This window comes from Sturnira hondurensis, unplaced genomic scaffold (assembly GCF_014824575.4).
Source record: "Sturnira hondurensis isolate 20B ecotype Veracruz unplaced genomic scaffold, ASM1482457v3 Scaffold0017436, whole genome shotgun sequence".
Taxonomy (NCBI): Eukaryota; Metazoa; Chordata; class Mammalia; order Chiroptera; family Phyllostomidae; genus Sturnira; species Sturnira hondurensis.
Window position 1 is genome coordinate 5601278 of NW_028090067.1, and position 21452 is coordinate 5622729.

At 37.6% G+C, this 21452-nt stretch overlaps 1 long non-coding RNA gene across 1 annotated transcript in view; it reads left to right on the forward strand.

The window, feature by feature from the left end:
* The window catches only part of LOC119002399 (uncharacterized), a 101894-nt gene that overhangs the window by 68379 nt on the left and 12063 nt on the right, over window positions 1-21452 (forward strand). Inside the window, exons 12-13 of the long non-coding RNA XR_005069733.1 lie at window positions 398-605; window positions 20916-21115. This is a non-coding gene — a long non-coding RNA (uncharacterized LOC119002399). The remainder of the gene's footprint in view (window positions 1-397; window positions 606-20915; window positions 21116-21452) is intronic.

The window sequence follows — 21452 nt, forward strand, 5'->3', positions numbered from 1 at the left end:
TACCATTGGAATTGAAGTCCTCCAGTATTGCAACTTTGCACATACCCTGCTGTTTGAACTCAAACCCGAGGGACTACATGTCTGAGAGCTGAATGTATTTTTGGTCCCAAATCAATCTTGTCACTGCTCGGAAAGCAACGCAAGATAATAAGTAGTATTCACCTGATTGCTTTCCTGCTCTGAGACAGCTGGTGACGCATGTCTTCCTGATAACCAGGAGTTTCAGATCTAAGGCAAGGATAAAGGGAAGCTAGGAGCTCGCAGAATCTCAGTTTGACAGTCACCGGCTGAGGAGAGGGTCAGAAGGGACAGACTCTGTGACACGTATGAGAAAGGAACAAAATTTATCTGCTCTGGTTGCAATGATTAGATGTCTCTTTGTCTGCCTTTCTTACAGCGGTTGACTGATTGTACCCGCCAGATGGCTAATATCATAATTAACAAAGTTGCTACTGCATTTGCAAAGTTTAATCGAAAAATTTGCCTGTGATACGACAGCATCGTCACAAAGATCAGAAGGGATACGGAGCTGATGTTTGCTCAAGGTGGAGTGGCAAAGCTGTGAAGGCAAGGCGAGGAGAAATCTCGAACTTGTTCAGCCAAAGGTATGTTTCTTTTATAATTATACATCTTGGGATTCCATAGTAAGATGTTTGTTTGATTGTTGATGAGTTCTTTTTGGTTTCATGGCCAAAGTGATTCATAAAAAGATCCATATGCTTGTTGAGCATGTAGAGTATATTCTCTAAAAGCTTTGGGTTTTTTCTAAATCTGGAAATTCAGAAATATAATGAAATAGCTTTCCATATTGAGAGTTTTGCCTCTCAGTATTGTGTCTAGCTAATCTTTATCAGGTTTCAGAATTACTGTTTGGCTGCAACTATCTATTGAACATTTATATTATGTAGCATTGGAGTTATTTTGCTCAACCTCGTAAATGCCATCTCTCTGCCTCGTTCTATTGTGTCCATCTACTTGCAGGAGTGGAAAAAGAGGCCAGCATAGTTAGAGAAGACGTAGAGGTTCTATCTGAGTTTCAAGAACTGCTTAGAGCGGGGGACATAAGAGCTGAAATCTTGATTTTAACTGAACAAAGTAATTGGACTTTTGACAGCATTTAGAAAGCTCTGTATTTCTTGAATTTATGTGCTATTCCATAATGTCGGCCTGGCCATTGACTGTTACACCTGTATTTTCTTTTCACTGCGATTTGCTTTGCTTGATCGGCTGTTCAAGTTCTGGGGAGTTTCCCAGATTCTAGCCATCACGTATTGCTAACGAATGAACGTGAATATCAGTGAGAAGGGACGTGTGCCTCCGTGTACATGCCTGTGTGCTTCCTCTGAGTACAGACATGAGGGCATCTCAGCAGATACGAAGAAGGGGAAGTCTGGCTTCTTAATGCTGTGTCACGCCACTGCTGTAACACCAAGGGAATCCATTTACTAGATAACTGAAGGCATACGTTAAAGTTCTTTTATTTTCCCTGTGCGGTCACCTGGTTCACTATATCATGGCAAAAAAAAACCCCTAATAATTCATTTTTGTCCATTGCTATTTATCTTTTGTGTTACTAGCTGTGTTTAAACACCATGAAATAATTTGGGAAACAATTTATAGCAAGTATTTGTTTAACAAGTCCATTTTCAACTGTCTCATGGTTTTATTCCTAACCACGGGAGGTTAGAAAGTTTGAGTATACTCATTTTAAAATTTGACGATCAACTTTCATACTCTCATTTTTTTAAATGAATTATTCTATGGGATTATTAATTGTAAAGCCTTTAAGTGTCCAGATGATTTTTTAAAAACTGCTTAGTGAAATTTTGCTTAAAATTTGATTTACATTTTAGCGTTTTCTAAAATTGACTGGCATTAATAACACAGGCTGAAAGTGGAGGTTTAAAGCATTATTTTATTATATTCCAGACATCATTTTCAGAAGAGTATGTTATTCTCATGAAAAAAACTCTCTTTATTTTTCTTTGACTTTGCATCTCTCCCCTCCTAGTATCCAGCAATAATAGGCACACAATATATATTTATTGAGTGAATGGATTAATGAATTTAAGTCTTTCAATTGCTATTCAACTATGGTTAACATTTGCTTCTGCCAAATCAATAATAACTTTTGCACATGGTAAACATTATGGACAGAAACAAGTAGATGAATGGGATAATCACAGACAATAGGGAGGATTAAGTTCCTAAAATAATATAATGTTGTTTTAACCTGAACCTCCATAATGTTTTGTGTAATTGAGATCTGCTATTGTATAAACGCAGTTGGAGTGAGGGAGGTCTATGGGGATTAGACAGGGCTAGGAAAGTGGTTCACAGCTAATACACTCGCTCTTTTAAACAGGATTATCTCCTGAGATGTGTAGAAATGAACTCTTGTCAGAGTTTCAAAGGAATTAATATTTTTTGGTAAAATGTGCTAATGTAAAGAGTTAGAAGATTAGTGATGCGTAATGAAAGCAATGCATTCTTTTGCATGGAAAACGGAATGTAATAAATGTCCTGCAGGTGATTGGGGCTGTAGCAATTTTATTGAAGATTAAAGTTTGATTGACCTTTGTTAGGGTGATTAACCCTTCTGAAATTAAAAGCTAGAGCTGAATTATTCTGGCCAATTTAAATGCAAACATTGAACAGGTCGTATGTCATTCAAATAATAATAAGTTAACCCCCTCCTCCTATTTGCATTTTCATTTTTGCACATCTGAATGGGTGCTGTTTGGAAGGATCATAGCTCTGGCTGGAGATTCTCAGTGGCAAAGAACGTACAATAATGTATAGATAATTGGGAGCACGTGGGAAGAGTCCCGGCACCACTTCCTTCATTCAAAACATCCAAACCACCGTCCCAACAAAGGCAGAGGGCCTGAAGGCAGTCTGCACACACTGAAAATGCGTGATCTCATTAGAATATCCTGAAAAGGTTAGGCAGAAATAACATTGTAATCCAACACCAACCTCCTAAACTGCATATTATGTCCATGTTTAATCTATAGGCTGTCTCCTGAAAATGGGGGCTGTTGGTATGGCTACTTAGGAAACTATTCATAAAAATTGATGGTTTCTGATGGCTGGAATTTCATTGCCCATGATCTCTGATAGTCTATGTATATATTCAGTATTTCCATTAAGTTAAAAAATGTCAAAGGGGAAACAAGCTCTAGTTATTTACAAAGCCATTTAAATGGTTTTGGTTTTATGTTTCTTCATTAAATTTTCTTGAAGCCCTTGAAATCTTGTATATTCACATCACTTTTTAAAAAACGGTTTCCATTTTCTGTATCACATTAAATTTTTTTATTACTAAGTCAGTGGATATTTTTAGATTTTAGGTCCCACCGCACAGTGAAAGCATCTTCCTTTTATGTGTCGGTGGACTATTAAAATGATAATAAAGGCTCTCTTCATTCCGCATGTAATTTATTTCTCCCTCTTTTCATCAAAGAATTCACTCTGAATATGTCAAGGTAGAAGAGTCCAAGGTATTATAGTGTAAAAATTAAGAAGCCCGAGGCGCTACAGTTTATTTTTGCACAGGCTTTTCATGTACTTTTTAAACATCCTTTTGAAAGATAAGTTTCTACTCTAGGCCTGTCAAGAAAGTCAAAGACGAAAAACTTGTGATAGAATGACTGGGATTATTCATTTAGCAAAGTGACTCTGGCATCCTCCAGAGAGCCGGACAATACCTTGCAGCGTGGATTAATGATACGTTTAACTAAGATCTATTTGCTATACAGATAGTTTCCTAATTCTTAATCTTGGCCAGAACTTAACCGCAAATTGTAAACAGACATGTGTTTCTGTAATTTGCCTGATAAAGTATAGATTATTGCATTTAGCTTTGGTACACTGAATTGTCAAACCTTAAAAAAATCAAGCTACTTCATAGTAATAATTGTCTTCTTCTTAAAAGTAATTTTCACTAAATAGTAAACACTACCACTAAATTAAATCCCTAAAGTAAGCGCTATTCATTCTTCAGCTACAATTCAATAATCTTCTCTGATTCGGTTATTCTTGCCTTGCCTCTTTCCAGAACTAAATGAAAATAATTTTTAGCATTAAAACTTATTGTAAATACATTTTCTAAGCACAAAAAGCTAATGTTCTGGCCTACTGACAACAAAGATCCCTTTTCTAAGTTACCATTAATTATCAGCCATCTTTTCCATAAAAGAAAATCATGGTTTGAAAAGGAGAAATGCATATTGTCATAGTATAGAAAGAACTGCTGAAAGAGCAAAGACAAATAAGATTATATTTTGTTAAGTCCCAAATCCAATCATTTGTTTTGCTTTAGGGTGCTTAGAAGACATTTTTATTTCTTTATTGTCTTTGTTTCTGGCACTCTGTCCCCTCTAATCCATCCATTCCAGATGCGATGTTTTCCCTTATAGTCGTGAAATAACATTCTTTACATTAACAAGCCAAAATTTAATGTTTGATATTTTTACAACCTCCTATTTTGGAGTTCTTCTGTCTAAAAAGCAGGCTGCTTAGAAAGTGACCAGTGGTGTCATTTTTATTCACTCCATATTGTTTGTTAGTCAACAATTAATTTAATTCCACTACTAATTTAAAGTAGGCTGACAATGAGCAATTTTATCAGATGGGGCTAAAGAAAGCTAACAACTGAGAAATTCAAGAATTTTCAGTATTTTTATAATCATTAATAGTCAAAAAGGTCACCTATGAATTTTTCAAGATAGCATTCTCTTTAGCAGACAGTAATTCTAGAAAAAACTTGGGTAATTTTGGTCAAATGAATTATTTCTTGTGATTTGTTTGACAGACTACTAAAAGTACTCTGGAAACAATAAATGCTCCAATGTTACCTTTCCCAGTAATTGTGAAGGTTAGTTCCCTCCCATTAGTTTTTCAAGTGAATTGGAAACCTACCAAATGTAGTGTAGTGATGTGTGGTCTATTGATGCATTCATGCTATTTGTGTGAAGATTATCACATCACCTGTATACATTATTTTGGAATCTAGAGAACTACTTAAGAAGATAACTTTGACTAAAGTGACTTTAGCGTTAGTGTTTCTGGAACCATCACTGACTGACCTTTATTCAGCTTCAACAGGTATCATCTGTTGAGTACCTCCTATGTTCCAGGTATAAACCTCCAATCTGGTGAAGTGTCTGGGAGCCACGTTTTATGAACCGGAAACTGAGACTCAAGGTGGAGAGTGATTGACAGAAGTCAGACAGCGAGTCAGTGGAACAATCTAGGTTGGGGAAAACTGGTTCTGCGTTTTGAGATGTCCTTTGAGCTATCGGTGTGATATTTATAGAGTTCCACTTTGCTAAAACTTGGTGACTGTGAGCACAGGATTTTTAGGTGAATTACAAGCCTTTCTCTAGACAAAGGAATTTACTGAAATGAATTACTTCTCTCCTGAGTGATTTCTAAGGAAGGCAGAGAGGAGTGATTTAGAGTGCCGAAGATTATTTACTGGCACCTTCATCCAGGGAACTTGACTTAGTTGGTTCATTTCGTGGAGACCAGAAACTGTACTCTCCAAATATGTATCATTAGAGTTTCTTAAAAATTGTCTTTAAAATTTATAAAGAATTGTGTTTGTGTTTACCTACCTTTCATTAAAATTTATAAAGAATTCTGTTAAACGGGGTCAAAGTCAGAGGTACCATTGTCCCACCTCATAGACTTTCATTGGCTGAGTGAGTAGTTTGACAAGCCATTGATAGATGTGCCTTCATGTTTTATAATTTCCGCTTTTGAAACTGGGTATGAGCACAGAGTCTGTTAGGTCTCTGTTCCATAGGGAATTTTTTACATTAAATGTGTTTAAAGGAATATGTGGGGGAAATGTTTTCAATAAATATAAAAAATAAACACACAAGTTGTACAGAATTACTGCAATATGTAAAAAAGACATTCTGCTACCTGATAAAATAATTTGGTTCTCATTTCTTGATTTTTATAAGAACAAAACAATCAACCAATAGCCAATTGGTAAACTGCAAAATTAGTAACTGCAAATTGGTAAACCAATTGGTAAATTGGTTAAACTGCAAATTGGTAAACCAATTTTAGTAAACTGCAAAATTAGCTTAAGGGGTTCCAAAAGTTTGGGATTGACAAATTTTCACTTGGATACCAAGTTCATCTTCTGAAAGTTGATTCTTTTGGCCTGAAAACTCTCTGAGCTTGGTCCAGAGAAGTGTTATAGGCCCAAATCCATCTCTGTATTTACTCACAGGGCCTAGAAGAGTGCCTCATATATGATGAGTACTAAGAAAGTGTTTGCTAAACTATATTTAAAGGGATTATTATCATTAAAATTAACCTATGGACACTAGATTCTTTTTTTTGTTTTTTTTATTTAACTTTTGTTCAAGTACAGTTTTCTTTCTTGTATTCCCAGTGGACACTAGATTCTATTCTTCATTATAGAGGCCTGGTATTGACCCTAAGAAATAATAAATCTAAGTTTCAAAGTCCAAAAAGCTAAAAAAAATGAGTTCTATACACATATTGATAAGTAGGTAGGTACAGATATAGATACGGGTATAGCTAGAGGTATAAATGTATTTCCATATATACTTCAGAGTGCTTTTTAAAATGGTTCAATTTTTTCTTTTACTTAGCTTTAACTCTGGGCCTATCAGTCTCATCTCATCCATAATTATTAGTCACTAGTTAATCACTTATAATTTACCAACACTTAAACTAGTTTTCATGACTTGATTAGAATTGATTAGAATATTTATTTATTTTTAGTTAGATAGAAGGGAAGGGAGGTAGAAAGAGACGGGGAGAAACATCTACATGAGAGAGAAACAATTATTGGTTGACTTTGGTACTTTCCCTGACCAAGGACTGAACCTGCAGCCCAAGCATGTGCCCTGACCAGGAATTAAACAAGCAAGCTTTGACTTTGCAGGACGACACTCCAACCAGCAGAGCCACACTGGCCAGGGCTTGACTAAATATTTAATGAAAATAATCACACTGGTGTATGTTTGGAAAAAAAACAGGAAAAATAATTCACAGTGTTCATTCTGAAATAAATTTAAAAAATAATAAAAGGGCATGGTGTAGAATCAGAGAAGTTTAAGAGTATTGCAGGAAAATAAGAAATTACTATTTTGAGTCTGCAGATGAGCACTTTGCAGCAAAGAAAGTAAAGTGTGCAACACAACAAGACATGCTGCGAGCATCTTCCGTAAGAGACGCTAGGCCAGATGGAAGAGCAAGTTTGACCAACATCTCTTCTGATGATATAGATACTTGAGAATTCATTAACCATTTGAGTCCTGCTTGATGATGCTGATTAAACCATTAGGCAGATGTGAATCAACTTTACTATGTGGAAACATTGAGGAAAACATTTATGAAAAATACGATCCAATTTCTGAAAATACAGGCCAATTAAAGTTTGAGATTTAATTTAGGAATTTTCACTCTGTCTGCATGATGTATATATTAATGGTAATTTCTCTCCCCTCATTCTTCGTCTTCATAAGCAAAAGGAGATTTTTACTTATTGACATATTACTGAAAAATCTAGCTTTTCTCCAAAATTACACATTTTTTTGCATAAATGTGCCTAATTACCTGAATTCAGTTTTGATTAGCAGTGTTAATTGATGCAGCTGTGGATGGTATCTGTTTACCTAAATTACCATGTGCAAACAGCAATATGTCTGGAAGTGAATATGCTGAACTGAAAATACTAATTAGCTAAGACGGATTGTTATTCAAGTCACATTGTGGAGCTTTCTAATGAAAGCCTGGATGTGTCAGGGTTTTATGATATTCAGACAGAAATGTCTATATTACATATAATTTCTAAATTTAATTCATAAGAACAGATGGGATGTCAGCCAGGGGTTCTTCTGCCTTATTCCAGTATTAATGTGACTATTTTACTCATCTGGAGATAGAGTCATATGTTTTTTGTAAGAAACTCATCACGCTCTTTCATAATGCACCAACCCTGCACATTCAGACTGGTCTACTTCTTGACCAATATATATCCCAGATTATATCTAGCTATTGTTCGAAGAGAAAGATAAACTGCCTTGCAAGTTTAATTACACCAACTGAGCTAACTTAATGAAGTCTAATGGCAGGAAGGTTAAACAGACAGTTTACACTCAGTAGTATTTTATGGATGTTTTCTTCTTGTATCCCAAATTAATAATAATAATAAAGTTTGGTCATAGGATTCTTGGGAATCAATGAGCAACTCACAGGGCTGAAAGGTGAGTTCTCATTACCTTCGGTTTGTTTGATCTTTAATCATTTAAAAGTACATAGCAAAGTAATGCTTATTTTAAAGTACCAGTTTTAAAAGCTTTACAGGTCTCCCCTGTGTCTGTGGTTCCCATTAGCTTTGTCCTAAAGTGTGACCTGCTTTGCTTAAGGTTTCTCTCCAAAGAAAGCATTAATCTTTTACCATCTGCTCTGGCACTCAGCACTCATTAATGGCAGTGTGACTTAGAGGTATCCAAAGATTATAGTACGAATCTTTCCCAAGATACAGTGAGGAAATAATGGACCCATTTTTCCTTTCCCGAGAGGAAGGGAAAACTATGCTTAATGCGTAAGGAGTCTCTTCCTCCCAAAGGCTGTGAAAATAAGGCCTCTTGACTCAAACTTAAGAGTTTAAGATCCCTTATTAGATATTTTAAGATGCCACGAGCAAAATGGGGATAATTTTCATGATGTAAATTTGAACATAATTATAGTTTAGCATATTTAATTTAGGTTTAAGTGAGGATTATAATTACCGAAAATCGAATTATATCAATCATGCTAATTTCTGTCCCCAAAGTTTTGTGTAATTTGGGTTCCCTAAGATAGGTTTAAATCCAGCAAAACTACAATAGAATGTAATACTAAAAATTAAAAAAAAATTGTGAAAATGACTTTTGACATCTTAGCTGCAAAAATGTTCAAGTACTCTTAACTGGCCCAGGAAAACATGAAGTGCTTGAAATAGCTTAAATCCGAGTGGATAAATGAGACATTAAGTCCTCCTTGGGCCATTTATGTTCTATTTTCTGTATCAGTACCAATTATAGCACATCGTTGCTATTTGCTGTCTAATCAATGAAGTTCATCCCAGTATTTTTAAGATAAAATTAGTGTGTGTTATAGTGATGATTACTTAATAATATGCTCTGAAAAGTCACCTGAATTGTCTTGTCTCCATTATCTTTTTAGCCTTAGTTCTTTCAAAGATGCTTAATGTAAAATTCCTTTGTTCTTGTAATTTCTTTATTCTTGAAAATTTGGAAGGGATTATTTTCCAGTGGCTATAGGTAGCTTGCTGACTGTTCTGTGGACAGTCTATGTGAATTCACTATTATAGACACAAAATGTGTGTGTGTCAACACGAGCATTCATAAAATCACCTGAGCAAAGAGTTGAATGTAAACACTAGAGTTGGCCAACCAGTCTGATTACTAGGTGTGTTTACTTTCTGTGCTGCTGTGTTCACTGAAACAACTGCTGAGTAAGTAAATGTAAGTCTGTGTTCAGACCATGGATACAAGAAGGAAAAATCTCCGCCGTAAAGTTCAGCCATCTATCTGTTCTATTCAGAGTCATGCTTGGGACACTTCTCTTACCATGAAATTCTCTAAATATTTTAGTGAATTTTCTTTGCCCTCATGTGTGGATGTTAACTTGTTTTCTGTCAGAGTTTTAAAAATCATCTTTCTTGACACATGAGCATTTTCTGCACAGCAAACTTTAAAATGGGAAAAGAGGCCAGTGATGCAAAATGAGAAATGGAGTTAAGGATTTTTATCAGAACTTCCAATGAAGTGTCTTTAGGCAAATCACTTAACTTCAGTGTGCAAATTAGTTAATTTTAAGAATAAATATAGCTATCTTTCTGCTTTATAAAGGATTTATCGCTGTGCCCAAGGTTCAACAGATCTGTAAATGAAGTGTATGAATCTTTTCTTTGAACTCTAATTGGCATGTGGGAGAAGCAGGTCAGACTAAGTTAAAGGCTGAGGGACTTAATCCTTCGGAAAAAATTTTGATTTAGTTTTATTACTTCTAAGTACTGCTAATGTATTCTAAGATTAATTTGACTCTTTGCTTCCTGTATGCTGATTTCTTTCGAAAGGATAGATCATAGGCTCCCCAAAGGGTATCTTTCATTTTTTTAGTAGTTTATTTTTTATTGTATTTTTTCATGTCAAACCTTCCCCTCTGCCTTCACAGAGTTCCTCCATGAGAAGCAGCATGCACACAGTAGGAGCTCCTAAGACAATCCCTGGTTAATGATCATGGCCATGAATCCCATCTGTAACTCTCAGTAGCCTAGATTATGGGATACTGTGCTGTCACTGATGCAGGGGCTGTAAATCCTCTGAAGACATTTTTTTTAAAATGCAAACCTCCTGGTTATTTTGAAAAAGTTGCACATTTTAATCAGTTTATGTTCTGGTCAAAAGAACCCTAATATTTCACAAGGGATAGGACTTACTTGAACTTGCTGGCAAAACCATGTAACATATGCTACTGTTGAATTAGTGCAGATTTCAAATGAATATGATTTGAATTGGTGAGCAAAGCTTTGTAGACAGGCAGACTTAAATGCATATTTCGCCTCTGATAATTTGCCAGCAGTGGGACCTTGGGACATTTTCTTAACTCTTTTGGGCCTTAGTTTACCCATTTGCAAAAGGGAATTAAGAATATCTATGTAGAGTATGTTGGAATGAGCAAACTACATAATGCAGATGAACACCTTAACCCAGCGCTTACCATCAAGTTGACACAATATCGAATAGATAACATATAATTACTGTGTAAAACACAGTGGCTCTGCATCAAAAGCCAACATGGGCAGTTAGATAATTCATTTTAATGTGGCATTTATTAACTCAAAGTTTTATATAATAAAGTCCCTGGAATTTACTACCAGTATATATACAAGCTCATTTTGTCCCAGTTAAATATGTGTGCATGCATGTAAACATATCATTTACATAAGAACAAAGTTAAACACCTGGTTTTTCGAGGTATGTGGTACATAAACTCCTGGCCTTTTTCTTTTCTAATAATTTCTTACAGCTATATAACACTTCATAGCCCAAAAGTGATGCTTCACACAGTATCATATGTGATCTTCACAGTAACAAGATAGGACAAGTGACATTGCATTTTCTTTGCAAATGGGGTTTGCAGAGATGTTAAGTGGCTTACCTAATGGACAGGGAAGAAATCAAGGCAGGAGAGTACACTTGGAATCTTTTTCTAGATTGTTTAGAAAAAAGAAGCTGATAATGCTGTTTTTCCATGCAGTGCTGGTCCACAGTAATGTGCCGAGTGAATATGATATTTACCTATAGGGCCCAGTAATGAATGTATTATGAAATCCAGGACGTTCTCCAGGTTTTCACAGCGAGAGCAGAATTTGTTTGTCCTCAACAAACATTAAGATACTCTGACTCATTGCATTCTTCTCAATAGTTTCGTTTTTACTGGAATTACTAAGGCTTGTGTGGAAATGGGGTGGGCCACATTCAGAAAAGCTGGAACTAGGAACTTGGGTCCCTTTCAGGTCTGGACAAAGGCCCTGAGGTCTAAACAGGGGCAGAAATCTGGGGATTTCTTAAGAAATTAGCACCTGAAGCCAGATTCCAGAAAAGTCTATTCTTTCATACAAGGAGCTAGTCACAGGAGAGGGAAAATGACCCTTTTTGCATCTATTTATGATTTATTATATTGGGGAAATAGTTCAGTGATTCAACAGATCTCTTACAGTTACCTTGTGTTTGCAAGATACTACAAAAAGTGCTGTAGGAATATAGAAAGTGCAAGACCCAGCACCTGAAAGTATTTTAAATAGCTATCCTTAATAAAAAACATTTCATTATATACCTTTTCTGGCAGCAACACTGTAGTGTAAGTGGCAAATTCTTCCTTGTTTAATTTTAAAGATATTAAGTAATATGTTTATTCATTCCACAAACATTCCTTCCTCCCTGCCCTGGGTAGTGGAATTCAAATGGGGCCTTTGCAAGCAGATGATCTGGGTGTAGCTCACTGGTGGTCCACTAATTAAAGGTGGGGCAAATTATTCGGATCTTCAGCATGCTTATCTGAAAAGTAGGGTTGATCATAGTAAGATTGGCTTGGGGATTTACAATATTTATAAGGCATTCCCCCGCTGTGTGGGGCACACACAAGTGCTAATTATTTCATGAAAATCAGTGGTCCTCCACGGCAGGGACGTAAACATGGTTGGAATGGAGACACACATACCTAGAGTGGCTACTGTGGGATGTGAGTAAGTACAGTCTAACATGGTCCAGACCCCATGGGTGCTGACAGAAGTTTGAAATGGGAAAAGCCTCTTAGAGAAAGGGAAAACAGTAGCAAAAATACTTTCCAAGCAGTGTGGTGTCTACATTCCAGCCATGTGTTCAGGATATAGGGCCAGATGAGCATCTCCCTGGAGACCACTGCTAATTTGGGAACCTACAACATCTATACAATTTAAATAGGACCAGGGCCCAAACTCAGCAAACACGTTGAACATGATTTCCTGTTCAGCATGGTTGAATAGGACACCATCCATCCCTGGACGGTGGACCTAATAAACACCGGGTTGTTGCCTTTTCGGATAGCACGCCTGGTAGAGTTTGGGTGTATTTGGACTTGTTCGGGGTTCTTATGTCCAGAAATTCCAAACTAGATTTTCGTCGTTAGCTTGTCAAGCTGGTAGTAAGCCCACTTAATGAGGTCTGCCGGTGGAATGTCTTTGATGTTCTGTGGCCTTTTTGCTTAGTCTCAGCTACTCTCAGCTGTGGCTGAGAGCTTAATGAAGTTACCACAGTGCTCGCTTGTCTGCGGCTTTGGAAAACACACCTCGTGTGTGTTTGGGTATTTAAATTCTGTTTTCTAGCTTTTAGGGTTTATATCCTCGTGGTGCACTCAAGTGCTATGGAAATAAGACCAGATGGATGTGACAACCAGCCATTCGGGAAATTACATACACATTACATTTCAGAAAACCAGTGTACATATGTCTAACTGGATGCGCTCATATGCTGGATTATTTTTGTTGCATCCAAATGGTTGGGATTTCAGTGAAGCCATTACCTCGAATGTCAGCTGGAGAATTCCTTTTAGAGGAAAAGCACAGGCCTGCAGTGAGCCATTCTGCTGAGCGCAGCTGACCGTGGGGGCCGAGGAAAGGTCACTGCCATTTTCAACCTTCCTTTAGTTTGCTCCACCATACTCATCACTGCAGCCAATTATTAATTGGTTCAGTGTCCATCATCCCCCTAGAATATAAACTCTATAAGGACAGATGATTTTTCTGCCTTGTTTAATACTGTGTAGTGGTTGGCACGTAGTAAGCATGCTATATGTCATAGTGAATAAATTGGCTATGATGAGGCCCTGGCCAGGTAGCTCAGTTGGTTAGAGCATTGTCTAGATAGGCCAAGGTTGGGGGTTCAATCTCTCTCTCCTTTCCTCTCTCTCTTTCTAAAATCAATTTTAAATTTTCTTGTAAAAATTAGCTCTGAATGGATAACACAATGGCGTTTAACTCCCCTTGGTGCTACAGCCAGCATAGCACGGTCTTGTTTTGTCTTTCAAATAATGGACATGTGAATAATAATGATGATGAGCATCATGCCTAGTCTTTCCAGAGCATAATGTTGTCTATGTTCCAGGCACTGTCCTAAGGACTCTCAAAAACCTCCGGTGTGGGGGTGTTATTCTCCCTGTTTTGTGGATGGGGGAGGGGAAGCACAGACACTGGGACATGACAGAACCAAAATTCAGAGTCATCTGCTTGCTCTTCTATATCTCACGGGTTGTTTTAAAATGTGGCTTCCGAGATTGGAAAATCAGTTATTTCAGGAAGTTGTCCGCCCTTTCAATGAACAAAAATCATCTATGAGTTTGGAGGTATATTCTTTTTTATTGAATTTGTTGGGGTGAGTTTATTAACAAAATTATGTGGGTCTCAGGTGTATGATTCTATAATACATCATCTGTATATTGTACTTTGCATTCACTGCCCTAAGTCAAGTCTCCTTCTGTCCCCCAATAGCCCTCATTTACCCTCTCCTACCTCCCCCTACTCCCCACCATGTTCACCACACTCTCGTCTGTGTTTATGAGGTGGTTTTTTTCTTGCTTAATCTCTTCACCTTCTTCACCCAGCCTTGCATCGCACATCCGCTCTGAGACAGCTGTCAGTTCTGTTCGCTACGAATCCATTCTCTATCTATGAATCCGTTTCTATTTTGTTAGTTTATTTTGTTCACCAGATTCCACATATGAGTGAAATTATATGACACTTGTCTTTCTCTGACTGGCTCATTAAATATGCTATTCAGTTCAACCCGGTAGTGCAATGGCGATTGCTCCTATTTAACTCTGAGAAGTAGGAATCTAAAGAGGCAATCACTTTTACTATTTTCTGTTACTCTCTTCATTGAATTGCCTGCCTACTTGATCTTCTGTGCAAAATGGAAAAGAAGACAGACTAGATGATAAATGCTAGCTAAAAATGTGTTAATAAGCCCACAGAATACTGTCAAGCTGGATGGAAACATTGGTACTGGGGACTCCACCTTGCCTTACCCATGGTTCCTCCAGTTTCACTCTTACTGACACACAGAAGTGGCCACAGAAGGTTCAAATTTAGATTTGAAGTCAAAACATATTATACAACTTTTTAGCAACAAATATGCCTGCCTGATTGGGTTTGGTTAAGCTGATACTAAAGATTGGTTTCTGTACCTGAGCACAGACCTCCCATTGCGGTGCAGGCTTTGTCCCAGGTGTGTCCCAGAAGAAATAGAGAAGCCAAAACAGAATCGTAAATCACCTGCAAATTGTTGAAAATCACCTCCAGATAGAGAGGTAGTCAGGGAGCAGAGTGTGTGGAGAGTGTTACCACTGGCACATAAATCTTCAGGAGAATGGCGCGGTTTCCAGGGGTTCGTTTGTGTGCTGAGGAACAGTGTGCCGTAGCCAGAAGAACTGTGTCTTCACTAGGACGAAGAATTATGTTCATTACCCATCTTCCTGGAACCTTTCCTATTGTCCAACCGGACAACAGTATCATTTTACCAGTTCATTCCGGTGACGCCTCCTTCAGTCAGTTCAGGAGCCCACATCTATCTTCCTACATCTTTTCTTCTCCTTAATTTATCAGTTCCATGGAATTCCATTCAAAAATGAAATAGCTGGAGAGTGAGGGAGAGTGAGAGGGTGGAAAAAATGAAATTGCTTTATTGGGAGTTCACATAATTTTATTGATTCCTTTTATATAATATGTATTTATATGCTATACAATCTTGATAGTACCTAATATGCTAGTATGGCACTTCCTGCCCCTACTAACTGAATGAGATAATTCATGCAAAATGCTTAGCAATACTAGCACATGGTAAAAAAAATGCTCAATAAAGAGCATCTATTATTAGGCATCAATTGCCTATAAATATATTTTTATACATTGGGAGAAAGTTAGAGAAATCAAATTTTTACAAGACCTTTTGGATAAGACCATGATTATTCCCATTTAGGGTCAGTTAAACAAAATGATATGTTTATATTATTTTCTTGGACTTTGTAATCATATCGTCTCTAGTCTGCTTCCTCATAACTTCCTTTTTGTATACTATGAAATCAACTGGTCTTCATCGAACAGTTATTACCATCATCGTTGTCATCACCATGATAAGAGTATCTCCAAAAAACATTCTATATTTACAGACTATGTTGTAGCTTTTAAGGCACTTCCCTTATGTTTTCTCCTTCCCACAGCACTTCAGAGTTGACATTGGAAGTAGAGAGGACACGAATCATGTTGCCTGTGTGGGAGAGATCTGGGATTAAGAGTCCTATTCTCAGATGGTACATCACAATGATAAATGGGAGATTTGTGCAATTACTCAGCAGAGAATTTTTAATAACACCCGCAGGCATGCCCCACCTTCAGAGCCCAAATTTTGGAGAAGCTTTTTTGAAATAATGAGTTATTGAACTTGACCTTAACGAAAGTAGTAGACATTCTCCCCTATGTCTCTTCCCCTCTACCCTCTAGTTACTGACTTTGGAAAGGGTTCACAGACACTGACATCCAACTCTTCAAGCAGACAGAAAGGCAAGGAGGTAAACCAGGGTGCGAGGCTGGGAGTAATTGCTTTTGCATCAGGATTTTAATATTCCAAGGCCAGAAGTAGGGTGGGTTATGACCTTTTTTACAGCAGCTTTAGATTTCTAACAAAATTGAGAGGAAGGTAGAGATTTTCCCATACACCCCCCTGCCCTCACACGTACATAGCCATCCCCATTATCAGCATCACTCACCATAATGGCACATTTGTTACAAAGGATGCACCTAGACGGCCACATCATGATCACCCATAGTCAATGATTCACTGGAGGTTTCACTCTTGCTGTTGTACATCCTGTGGGTTTGGACACATGTACGACATATATCCACCATTCGAATGGCACACAGAACCGTTTACTGCCCTAAAAATTCTTGTGCTCTGCCTATTCATCCCTCCCTGCCAGCCACCGCCAGCAAGCACTGCGTCTTTTTTCCTGTGTCCATAGTTTTGCCTTTTCCAGAATGTCATATAGTTGGAATTGAACAGTGTGGAGCCTTTTCAGATTAGCTTCTTTCACTTAGGAGGGTCTCTTTGAGATTCCCCTGTGTCTTTCATGGCTTGATAGCTCATTTCTTTTTAACACTGAATAATATTCCACCATCTAGATGTACCATAGTTTATTCCTTCATTTACCTAATGAAGGACATCTTGGTTACTCAGATCATAGAATGAGATGAGGAAAAAAAATTGTCAGGATGAGCCGCCTTCTGCTCATTAATGGTTCTAGTACTGCAACGTTACTATGATTTCACAGAAGTGCTCACATGTCTTGACAGTTTTAGAGCTGAAGAAGAGATGGGTGGGTTTTACAAATTATTTGTGTCATTGGATAGGATGAGAAATGGGAATATGCCAGTTTCTTATTTAAACAACGTCACCAGGTGACAAAACATTCCAGATAACAGGAAAGATTGATCTGTGGGTGAGATGCTGAGTGCTTACTCATTGCAGGCACAAGGGGAAGTGGGAGGTGGAAGAGGATGATATATGTAAAACTAAAGAGATGTGCCTCCGTCATTATTATCAATTAGCTGTTGTTACTTTTCCATTTTTGGAGGGTCAAAAAATAACTTTCTTGCCACCTTGCTAAGTGTTTCTGGCTGAGCTAATAATCTTATCAGCAGGAGAAAGATAACAGGAGAAAACACACAAAATTTACTACGAATGTACACGCTGGGTGCCATAAGAGGTGAGACCAGAAGACACATTGGGCAGTTGAGATTTATATGCCATTCTGGGTAAAGGAGAGGGAGGTAAGGGTGGGATTTCAAAAGGAAAACAGGCGATTCACAGGTAGATGAGAAAGTGCAAACAGGTGGTGAAGGAATTCTTGCTGGGCCCCCCAGAAACAATGGGACACAGAGGGGAGTGCAATAGCCTTGCCTGGATTTCTTCCTGTCTGCCACATTCAGTTTATATGTTGAGGCAAAGGTGATGCTCCCTTCCTTTAAGGAGGTTTTTCTAACTGAAGTCTTCAGGCAGGTAAGGAGGGAAGGTTTTAAGATTCTTTTTGCTTCTTTTGTTTCTTAATAACCAGTTTAAAGTCGATATCTCAAAAGGCAGATTTTGGGATGGTAAAACTTCAGTCTACATCACATTATAGATCCCAGATTGGAATCTCATCTTCATCTTCATCCTTGAAGAGCTTATATCTTAGGTAGGTGAACATGACTGTTTTTGCTAGCTTGTTTTCTTAATCGTTGAGAATACATGAAAAATGTATGTGTGTGTGTGTTAAGAAGATTTACTGTCTCATGTCTGTTTTTAATCAAGGTAATGTTAGTGTAAAAGTAAATTTTTGTGACTTTGACTATTTTGTGGCAGTAGAAGTAAAGAAAAGTGTATTTTGACCATATATAAAACAAATGAACAAAAATTCTATCACCTGCCCTGGCTGGTGAGGCTCAGTGGATTGAGTGGCAGCCTGCAAACCAAGGGGTCACTGGTTTGATTCCCAGTCAGGGCATGTGCCTGGGTTGTGGGCAAGGTCCCCAGTGGAGGGTGTGCAAGAGGCAACCACACATTGGTGTTTCTCTCCTTCTCTTACTCCATCCCTTCCCCTCTCTCTAAAAATAAATAACATGTTTTTTCTTTTTAAAAAAAGCCTCAATGAAGTAGTACTGTTATTAGCCTTATTTAAAAAAAAATTCTACTCAAATTTTAAAAATAAGCAATGGAGGTTGACCTAAATTGTTTATTTTTATCAAGCTCTAACAGACTTCAAGATCTGAAAGCAGAAACTTTGGGAAGAATGATTGCAAACATCAATAAAACAGAAAAAATATTTTAGAGATCGCAGGAAGACAGGCTGCCTGGGATGCCTGGCTATTCATCTGAAATAATTTTAAACTCTGAAAACATCTGACCATCATTAGCATTAGAAGGAGAACCTGTAAGAAGTCAGGCTATCCTTATGGGAACGAATTATTAGAGCCTTGAATCCTTTTTGGATTGCAGAAGAGAACATGTGTCACCTTATCTATCATGTCACCAGTAGAGCTTTGTATACGCGTAGCTTTTCTGCACATGTGTACAGGGCCCGGGAAAAGTAGCGCCTGCTCGAGTGTGGTTGGTAGGATAATAACATGGGTGTGGTTCATTTATAGTTTTAATTTGAACATGTCACCTGAAATGTCATAAGGTGTGCTTGGGTGTGATATTGTTATGCTACAGAATTACATGATTATGATTTTGTAATAAAAAGGAGGCTTTTTTTGGTGCCAGACCCTGCATTTATTTGATTTGTGAGACTAGCCCTTTCCTGGCATAACCAGAAGGAACCGCTCTCAGAAGGCATGCAGGCAATCAAAATACTTTCAAATCCCACAAGCCAAAGAAACCCAGCTTTGATTCTTATTTACTGGTGTGTATCTTTCTAAACTTAAAAAAAAAAACAAAACAGAACAAAACTGGCCTCTAGTTCAAATGTGTAATGAACTAGAGCCCTATTAGTCCTAGCAGAGAAAACAGATAAGGATCAAAGGACATTGAGCAGGAAGGATGTGCGAATGATGTCTGTCTCAAGACCTACAGTTACTGATTTAAGTTTTAACAGAAAAGGGGAAACATTAGATGAATATTTTGTATTAATGCAAAGCAGCCAAAACTTTCTCAGTAACATGCTCATTGCAAACTCAGTTAAGTAGCATATTTGTTCAGAGAACGTACGTTTCAGGGTTTTTCTTTCTTAGTCCCCACTCTAATCCAATCTCATAACTCTGTCAGCAGTATGCTAGGTACTGATGAGGCAATATAAACATTCCAGAAATTGATGGGTATTATTTGCCAGCCATGTAATTGTTGACATAAAAGTAGGTATTATATGCTAAAGGACAGGTTTGAGGCCTGTGCTCCACAGAAAGAGTATGAGGTCATAAACCAAAACACACAATGTTTGCTAAGGAACTAATTAGCACCCAACAAAAGTTCGAAGTTGAAAACAACTTGAGAAAACCAGGTGGTATCATTGCCAAAGAACTCAATCTTAGTGTTTTAAATGCTGTATTGACAGCCAGTAAAAATAACTAAATATTAAAAGATCTAAAATAATCTAGATGGTGTCTAGGTATCGAGACACTGACTGTGTTTTGGCATTTTAACATTGGGCTCGTTCAGGGAATTCACTGTGTCAGCTAATTTAAGGTGTGTTTGGCAAATCCTTACTTCCTTAGAACCGCATAAAATATTCATGGGTTTCTGTCTGTGGCCCCAGATTTAAAATTAAACCCCTGCCCTTGGTGTCATGAGACAAAATATTTCCATAAGGAACTTTATATATTTTTTACTTTATTATTTCCAGTACAATTTATATTACCACCTTCATAATCTCATACCACCATGGAGCCAGACGAAAACATCGTATTTCGTGGTATCTGTTGTTAATAAATGTCTCTGGGCATGCATTCACCACATAAGTAGGGTACAAAGTAGGCTTACCAAATCCCAGAATCACCTTTACTGAGCACCCACCATATTGCAGGTGGTTTATATCTATAACCTCTAATTGTCATGACAACCCGGAAAAGTAGACCACACTGTCACTGTTTTGTAGAAGAGAAAAATGGAACTGTGTGTCGTGAACTTTGCCAGGGTGACCCAGAGCAGATTTTTAAATGAGGCTCGACTCCAAAGACCTTATTCTTCCGATCACACCACCACGTGCCAGCTCGCTCCCATGAGAGGCGGCACCAATGTGAAATATGAAAAGAATCAGTGCTGTTCAGGGTCCATTGTTACCAAACACTAAGCCCACTTTTCAACTGAGATTCCTCCATCCTCTTGGTAACTGAATGACCAAGCCCAGCACTTCTCTTGCTACCCAGGGAAAGACAGAAAGTTAGCTAAAGGAAGGAAAAGAAAAAGAAAAAGAGGATATTAGATCCATTTATTTGGTGTTGGCTTTTAGAGAAGTTAAAAGGAAAACACTTGCTTGTCTTTGGACTTTTTCTGTTTAAAAGAGAACAGGATGGCGGGGGGTAAAGGGCGAACAGAGAATGTTGATCTTGAGGTACGGAGCAACAGAGAGTTGGTTTGGGGGTCATCTTTCCATCCCCCGGGTCATTCCACCCCTCACTAAAGGAGAATATTCTGCTTGGCTTTCAGGCCAGGGAGAAGTGAACGTTAATTTTATATTTTCTCATAACTTTCTTTTGGGGATAAAAGCATTTTGGTTTTCTGCTGTTTATTATTTCAAAGGCATCTATATGCTAATATGGTTATGCTAATTATTTTCATGTTTCCCCTTAGGTTATGCATCATATCACCCACCAGGGAGGATCATCTCTCATGAAAACTTTTAAATTTGATTTTGAAAATTATACAGAAAAATTTAAGCCACACTCTCTTCCCATGTAAGAAAGAATATGCTCTGGAGATTCCTATAATTCAAGGAAAATGGATGAGGGTAGCGTTTGGGTTCTTGTGCTACCCCAAATCCTCTTAAGCAGGTACACAAAGCATTTAACATTGTGACCCTGAAATGTTGGAAGAATAATTAAAATAATAATCTAATAATAGGTTTTTAGAAATTGCTCAATTTCAATGTTGGATCCAGAGAGGAGAAAGGGAAGGCTATGTTCATTCCCCGCAGCTTCTGAGGTGTGTTAATTGCTTCTATTGCTATAAATACTGTTTTAATTGTATGTCATTGTTTCTTAGCATCATTTCTAGAAACTTAATTCTAATAATATTAATGCCTAAAGCTGAGTCTCTGCTTACCGAAAAAAATCAGGTAAAGAAAAAAAGAAAAAGAACTTCATTAATGAGTTTGCTTGATGTCTTCTT